Source organism: Podarcis filfolensis, assembly GCF_964270895.1.
Source record: "Podarcis filfolensis genome assembly, chromosome: 13".
Lineage (NCBI taxonomy): Eukaryota > Metazoa > Chordata > Lepidosauria > Squamata > Lacertidae > Podarcis > Podarcis filfolensis.
In genome coordinates this window covers 34,138,556-34,145,873 of record NC_139615.1, presented here as the reverse complement: position 1 = coordinate 34,145,873, position 7,318 = coordinate 34,138,556, and positions in this window count along the sequence as shown.

Genomic DNA, 7,318 nt, shown 5'->3' with positions numbered 1-7,318 from the left:
CTTTACATTTTGATACTGTTTTGTCTCTAGTGTGCTGGGGAGTAGGCGAAGGCCAGGGCAGTTGTAGCTGCCTGCCACAGTTAAGCTCACAAGCCCTCTTTCCCATACCAAGGCTTGCCTCTTCTTCCCTGCCATGTGTTGGCCATCCATGCTATTCAGCTGCTATATCATCCACTCCAAGAGTCCTGATTTTCCAGGGACAGTCCCAGATTACAATCCTGATTTAATCCTGGGATGTCTCTATTCCGTCTGCCAGTGCCGCCGTGGGTGAGGAAGAGAGTCTGTTGCACACTGGCTCTGATGGGCAGGCAGAGGGCAGGGCCACCCTGGGTGGGGAGAAAGGGGGAGCAGAGAGCAAAGAGTCTTGATTTTTTTAATAATAATAATAATAATAATAATAATAATAATAATAATAATAATAATATGTTTATACCCCACCCACCTGGCTGAGTTTCCCCAACCACTCTGGGCAGCTCCCAACAGAATATTAAAAACATGATAAAACATCAAACATTAAAAACTTCCCTGAACAGGGCTGCCTTCAGATGTCTTCTAAAAGTCATTCTTTCCCATTATTTCCCCCGCTGATTCTGAGCCTAAACATCTGTCTGGACTTTTCTATTGTATTTGTATTAATGTTTTTTCTGACAGACTTTTTGCGTTGCAGTTAACTTTGTGCCAGTTATGTGTTTTGCACATTTTCACCCTCGCCTCTGTTTTCTGTTGTACTCAGATGCATTCACAACTCACATTATTAAGACACACTTACTATTTCAACATTGGCTTCTATTTTGTGGCAAGTGCATGGTTGCATTCTTCTGTAATTTTCTGTAATAAAAATGAAAAAGGAAATAGATTTAGCCCCAATATGAGTATATCATAGAATCATGGTGTAGGAAGGGATCCTAATTTAGCCAGCTAGCCCTGGTGATCATCTAATGGTTATTGGATGGATTTTCCCGCTAAATTGATTTTTGAATGCTGAATTTATTGTTATTCACATTTTATACTGTATTTTATGCTGTTTTTTGCTGCATCAATTAAGTGTTTTAAATTTGTTGTTAGCTGCCCTGAGCCCGGTTTCTGAACCGGGAAGGGCAGGGTATAAATAAACATTGATTATTATTGATTATTATTATCTAATCCAGCCCCCCTGCAATGCAGGAATCTCAACCAAAACATCCATGACAAATGGCCAGCCAACCTCCAAGGAAGGAGAGACCACCACCTTCTGAGGGAGACGGTTCCACTGTTGAACAGCTCTTACTGTCAGAAAGGGCTTTATACTGTCTATCCTTCTGGGACGCTATCCTTTTGAAAGGGAATATTTCAGTGGCTTTAGAATCATTTCCCCAAGTGCAGGCATGAGTGCCAGCCCTAAGGAAGCCAAAAGTGCATGTACTGAGAGAGTTGGAAACGCAAAGGTTTGCAGAAGTTCAAAAATCTTTACAAAAATCTGCCCCAACCCTAAAAGAGCCAATGAGACCAGAGGACACAGAATGCTAAGTGTCTATTTTCTTGTTTTCCACGTGGGTGGGATGGGAAATAAGGAGAAAGGAATGGAATGGAGGAATGTCTCAATGCAGGGAACATAGCTATTTGACTGGAGCCGTGAATATGAACAATTCTCACTGCAGTACTTGCTATTTCCTATCTCCATAAGATCATCCCTGATCTTATGCGTCGAGAGATGATGTGCGTCCGCCATAGCGCTTTCTGCGTCCTACAGTGTGAATCTCTGGTGTGAAGGATCATCTCACCAGGAGTGAATAAAGCAACAGGTTTGTGAATTACTTTGCACCAGGAGGACATGGGGAAGAAATGGATGCTGGTGTTGGATGGGGTTCTTGCGCATGAGGCTTATACCAGGTGCCACTGGTGTGTGTGGAGGTTAATACCAGCGGCCACTAATGCCAAATAAGAGCAACACTCCATAAATACTTTGAATTCCTAGACACCACCAGCATTCTGTGTTGTCCTGCACCTGGGATTTCTCCAGCCCTGCCTTAAGGGTGTTTTCAGAGGTCACACGGTCACTACCTCTGGGATGGCGATTGCAAGCAAACGCACATCACAACCGCTTGCGTTGCCCCACGATTAAGTCCTACCTGGGGGTGGGTGGGGAGTCAGCCAGACCTCTAGGGAGAGGAGACCAGCCCATCTTTCTTTACGGTCCTAAGGTGTGTCTGTTCAATTCCACATCCTTTCAGGTGTGACCACACAGCTGCCCATCGGGATTTCAAAGGAGAGCCGCAACACTGAATTATGCACCACATGAGCCAACCTGATGGCTGAGTTCATAATCCGAGCTTCTTCTTTGTGTGCCCTCCCCGAGGGAGGTGCAGAGAGCAGTGACATGACAACAGGCCTCTTTCAGTTGTGGCTCCCCATTTGTGCAATGCTCTCCTCAGGGAAGCACTGTCTGTTTTTAAGCAACTGACGATAACATTCTCTCTTTTTTACCCAAGATCACAGTTTTGTACTGGGAGGGTAGTTAGAGCGGCCTTTGCTGCACTTCTCCTTTGAGTGGGGTGAGTAGGATGAGCTCCTTTCAAATATATGGTCAGGTGTGCATTTCGGGTTTTTTGTCTTTTGCTGTTTTTTATCTGATTTTAATGTCTCCTTCCAGCAACTCCTGCAGCCAAGTTGGTGTCAAATGTATTGCTCTGCTTTGCTTTGGGCCACATCAGCGAGGCTGAGAGGGGGGTCTTGTTGTCTGGGTGGCCCAGGACCTTCAGACACACTGCCTAGGCTTGCGCCCCAGGAAGCTCACTTCAGTGCTGCTAACTCAGTGGTTTGACTTCGCCCCGAAGGCGCACTCCATTGTCTCTCAAGACAGAAAGAGTCAACCATACTTCATTTTTACTGTTATAATAAGAGTAATAATTTGATATAAAACACCAAACATTAAAAACTTCCCGAAACAGGGCTGCCTTCAGATGTCTTCTAAAAGTCAGATAGTTGTTCATTTCCTTGACATCTGATGGGAGGGCGTTCCACAGGGTGTGAGCCACCACTGAGAAGGCCCTCTGCCTGGTTCCCTGTAACCTCACTTCTTGCAGGGAGGGAACCGCCAGAAGGCCCTCGGAGCTGGACCTCAGTGATGGGGCTGAACGATGGGGGTGGAGACGCTCCTTCAGGTATACTGGGCTGAGGCCGTTTAGGGCTTGAAAGGTCAGCACCAACACTTTGAATTGTGCCTGGAAACGTACTGGGAGCCAATGTAGGTCTTTCAGGGCCAGTGTTATATGGTCTCGGTGGCATAAGCATAACAATGGAAAACTGGCAATCAAGCATTTAAATATAATACCTTTTTCATGTCCATGAAAACAGTGGCGTAGCGTGGGTTGTCAGCACCCGGGGCAAGGCAAGTAATTTGCGCCCCCTAACCCGTGGATTTGCGCCCCATAACCCTACCCCCCAGATGTTGCGCCCGGTGTGGCCGCCCCCCCGCACCCCGCACACTACGCCACTGCATGAAAAACTCCAACTCCCATCATCCCTGACAACTGACCCCTGTGGGTGGAGGCTGCTGGGAATTGGAGTCCACAGCTTCCAACTGAAAGCCTGAAAGCATTTCTGTGAGGTTCAACGGCTGCTTTGAGGAGCAATGAACAGCGACGACTGATTATTTTAACCCAGCTCATTTTGGCTGCAGGAAGTGGCCGAGCTGGGATCGAAATACACAACAGCGCCTTCACTTGCCTGTCTCTCCATAGGTATGACAAGGATGTGCTTGTCATCTCTGTCAAACGTAAACACTAAGCTAAGAATGATTAATCCAGGAATCTCTAGGCCGAGTGTGAAACTAAAAGGCAGATTGAAAGGGTTTCTTGGCACCATTCTGTATGGATGACACTTTCAGATGATGTTAGCCGTAAGACCTGTTGGATGACTCTTGTGCTACAAAGTTTTCTCCATGTGTGTGCCTCTTCGTATCTCTCTCTCCCGTCAAAGGCTGTTTCATCATATCCAGGCTTGCTGGATTCCTCACGAGCCATAATTCTGTGACTCACTTGTCCTCAGGACGAGTCGTGGTGCGAGGGCCACCTGACAGCTTGGTCAAGTCGTCCTCTCAAGCCATCGACTCTGGAAAAATTATATACTCTGCTCAGAAAGGAAACTTTCCAGATGAAGAGCAGGAAAAGAAGAAAAAAAGCCTTTTTGATAAACTCTGTGTCTGAAATGCTGGGTGAATATTTCCATTTTCACAGAATTCTACATCAGGCTGACATAGATTTGCTGTCTAACCTAGAATGTTCTCCTGCCATGAAAAGGAACTGGAGAGATTGTCGTTTTGCTGACTTGAAATCTCTAACAAACATTCTCACTGCAAAAGTGGAATTTCCAGAGTCTGTTTAGTGCAGATTTGTGCAATGAACCCCATATTTTGTGCCACCACCCCCCAATCCAAGTAGCTGACAGGGCAAATCGGGGCTACACATTAATGTTTTGTAGTATGATTCCCCCACCTAAGGTATACTACATTTCTGTTTTCAAATTAAACATGTAAGTCAGTGGTGTTCAAACTTTTCAACATTTTTCAAGAGGGCCAGATTTGATGAAGTGAAGGGCCGTGAGGGCCAACCAAGTTGTTGAGTTTTTTAAGGGTTGAACTGGATTAAACCGACCAGCAGTTCGGATTAGGCCCCCGAAACAGACTTTGGACATGCCTGATGTAAGTAATCTCTGGCATAGCTCAGTTGGTAAAGCATGATACTGTTAATTTCAGGATTGTGGGTTTGAATCCCACCATGGACGTAACCAGGATTTTTGTTGGGGGGGGACAGAACCAACATGATTGGTCAGTTCATTAAGTTTTCTATTGTTTTATTTGATTGGGGGGGAGCTGCCCCCCTGCCCCTCTGGTTAGGCCCCTGAGCCCCACATTGAGCAAAAGATTCTTGCATTGCAGGAGACTGGACTAGATGACCCTAGTGGTCCCTTCCAACTCTACAATTCTATGTAACATGTGATTAGGGATGCGGGTGGCACTGTGGGTTAAACCACAGAGCCTAGGACTTGCCGATCAGAAGGTCAGCGGTTCGAATTCCCACGACGGGGTGAGCTCCCGTTGCTCGGTCCCTGCTCCTGCCAACCTAGCAGTTCGAAAGCACGTCAAAGTGCAAGTAGATAAATAGGTACCGCTCCAGCGGGAAGGTAAACGGTGTTTCCGTGGGCTGCTCTGGTTCACCAGAAGCGGCTTAGTCATGCTGGCCACATGACCCGGAAGCTGTACGCCGGCTCCCTCGGCCAATAAAGCGAGATGAGCGCCGCAACCCCAGAGTCAGCCACGACTGGACCTAATGGTCAGGGGTCCCTTTACCTTTACCTTTAACATGTGATTAATGGGTCAAAATAAATAATACTAATAATTAATAAGCAATTATCCTCATCATCCAAGATCAGACGGGACATAACTCCCAAGGTGGAAAAACTACAGTTGACAGCCTTATCCTATACTGAGTCAACTGATTTCAGATAGTAAGCACTTCTACCTCTGCATAGGACCAGGCTGTAAAATATTTTAATGATGAGAATGTTTGTGAACTGAAAAGCTCACCCCGTTTGGCTCCATTCAACGCCTCTAGCGCGCAATGAAATAAATAAAAAGCACATGATCACAGTTCCGGAGAAGAAATTCATTGGCCAACGCTCTCTTAAAAGTTACTTTATAGACTTTTCCTTCCTCTTAATGAGGGAGGGAGGTTCGAATTCCATTGATAATTTCCTTTTGTGGTCTCCCTCACTTTTTTTGCTTGGTTTTTGGGGTTCCTGTTTTCGGGGACATAGTTCACGCCGCATTCAGTGTCTTGTTCTCTCTCTCTCTCTCTCTCTCATTATTATTTTCCTCCCACCATTATCTTTTTCTCCTACATCCGTTAAGGTCTCGCAATGCATAAGATGATATTGCGGACTGGAAGTTTCTGGGAGTGCAGAGGGCAAGTTTCTGCCTCACTATATGGGGAGAAGATTTGGCATTGCCTGTTTCATCTTTCTCAAGCATGCGTAACTACAATTTGGTTGTACCAAACACCCTGACATGTCTTTTGCCTCTGGGCTTTGAAGCAAGAGGTTGAAAGTTAAAAGGGTGTTCCCTCTGCACGCCCCGCCCCACCCCACAATGCCACCTTAAACACCCTTCCCCCAGGGATGCAGTTATATGGGAGACCAGGGCTTGCCCCAAAATGCCCTCAAATCCAGGGTCACTCCTATACCCTCCAACATTTCACTGATGAAAATAGAGATATCCTGTTCCATAATACAGTGGTACCTCGGGTTACATACGCTTCAGGTTACATACGCTTCAGGTTACAGACTCCGCTAACCCAGAAATAGTACCTCGGGTTAAGAACTTTGCTTCAGGATGAGAACAGAAATCGTGCTCCGGCGGCGCGGCAGCAGCGGGAGGCCCCATTATCTAAAGTGGTGCTTCAGGTTAAGAACAGTTTCAGGTTAAGTACGGACGTCCAGAACGAATTAAGTACTTAACCCGAGGTACCACTGTATTAATGTTGTTGTTGTTGTTGTTGTTGTTGTTGTTGTTGTTGTTGTTGTTGTTGTTACTCTGCCCACCAGACTGGGTTGCCCCAGCCACTCTGGGCAGCTTCTAACATATATAAAAACATCATAAAACAGCAAACTTTAAAAAAAACAACCTTCCCTATACAAGGCTTCCTGCAGATGTCTTCTAAAGGTTGCATAATTTATTTATCTCCTCGGCTTGGGGGTTGCATAACTCCATAACCTCCAACATTTCTCCGATGAAAACAGGGACGTCCTAAGGAAAAGCGGGACATTCTGGGATCAAATCAGAAACTGGTATGACTTCTGTTGATCTGGGACTGTCCATGGAAGATAGGGGCACATGGAGGGTCTGTGTCGTCGTCGTCCCCCCCCCCCCACAGTACTCCAAGCAGTACGATTGGCGGTGAGCCTAGCTGCCCCTGAAATTTCCCACAATGCCCCTGGCACAGCATTGCCCAAGAGCATTGTGGGAGGTAAAAAGAGTAGCTAGGGTAGTTTGTTTGCCTGTCTGTTTTTTGCCTCAAGGAGCTCAAGGTGGCAGGCATGGTTCTCCCCCTCCCCATTTTATCCTCACAGCAACCCTGTGAGGTAAGTTAAGCTGAGAGGCAGTTACTGGGCCCAGGGTTGCACCCAGTGAGCTTCATAGTTGAATGGGGATTCGAACCCTGATCTCCTAGTCATCACTTAATCCCCACAACAACCTGTGAGGTAGCAGTCACCAGTTTTTACATCCTGTACCAGACTCTATCATGAACGTAATATGGATTCAAGTAAAAATATAGATATTGTT